The sequence below is a fragment of the Sinocyclocheilus anshuiensis genome, unplaced genomic scaffold, assembly GCF_001515605.1.
Source record: "Sinocyclocheilus anshuiensis isolate Anshui unplaced genomic scaffold, SAMN03320099.WGS_v1.1 scaffold3423, whole genome shotgun sequence".
Taxonomy (NCBI): Eukaryota; Metazoa; Chordata; class Actinopteri; order Cypriniformes; family Cyprinidae; genus Sinocyclocheilus; species Sinocyclocheilus anshuiensis.
In genome coordinates, this window is record NW_015548183.1 from 167,209 (window position 1) to 167,639 (window position 431).

Genomic DNA, 431 nt, shown 5'->3' on the forward strand with positions numbered 1-431 from the left:
TCCGGCGCCAGGCCCTCACTCGATGAATCCGTGAGAACCGGTAGAGGGCTGGGTTCCATATGTAGAGACCTAAGTAGATCCCATATGTGTAAAGTCCACGGTATAGCCTCAGAGCCCGTGTTTCCCCAGCAGACTTCTGCCATTCCCAAGAGGGTTATAATCACCTCTAATCTTCCATATGCATCTAAATGGTTGTTCATATGTGTAAGTGCTTCCGAAACCTCCTTCAGGAAAGATGGGGCTTCTGCAACGTTCCTGTTCCAAGTGGAATGGGTACATTTTCCCAGTGTTATCCAATCTCACTGAGTTTGGTAGTGCTACGACAACAGTGACTGGTCTTCTTGTTCCGAGCCCCTGCCTACACCAAAAAGGGGCGCAGGAGGCTCGCACAGGACACTGGAAGGGGCAGCATCCATGGCGCTTTGGTAGGG

General features: G+C 51.3%; 1 protein-coding gene across 1 annotated transcript in view; it reads left to right on the forward strand.

The window, feature by feature from the left end:
- LOC107704827 (protein BEAN1-like) overlaps positions 1-431 on the forward strand; it is a 62,696-nt gene that overhangs the window by 43,138 nt on the left and 19,127 nt on the right. The window lies entirely within an intron of this gene.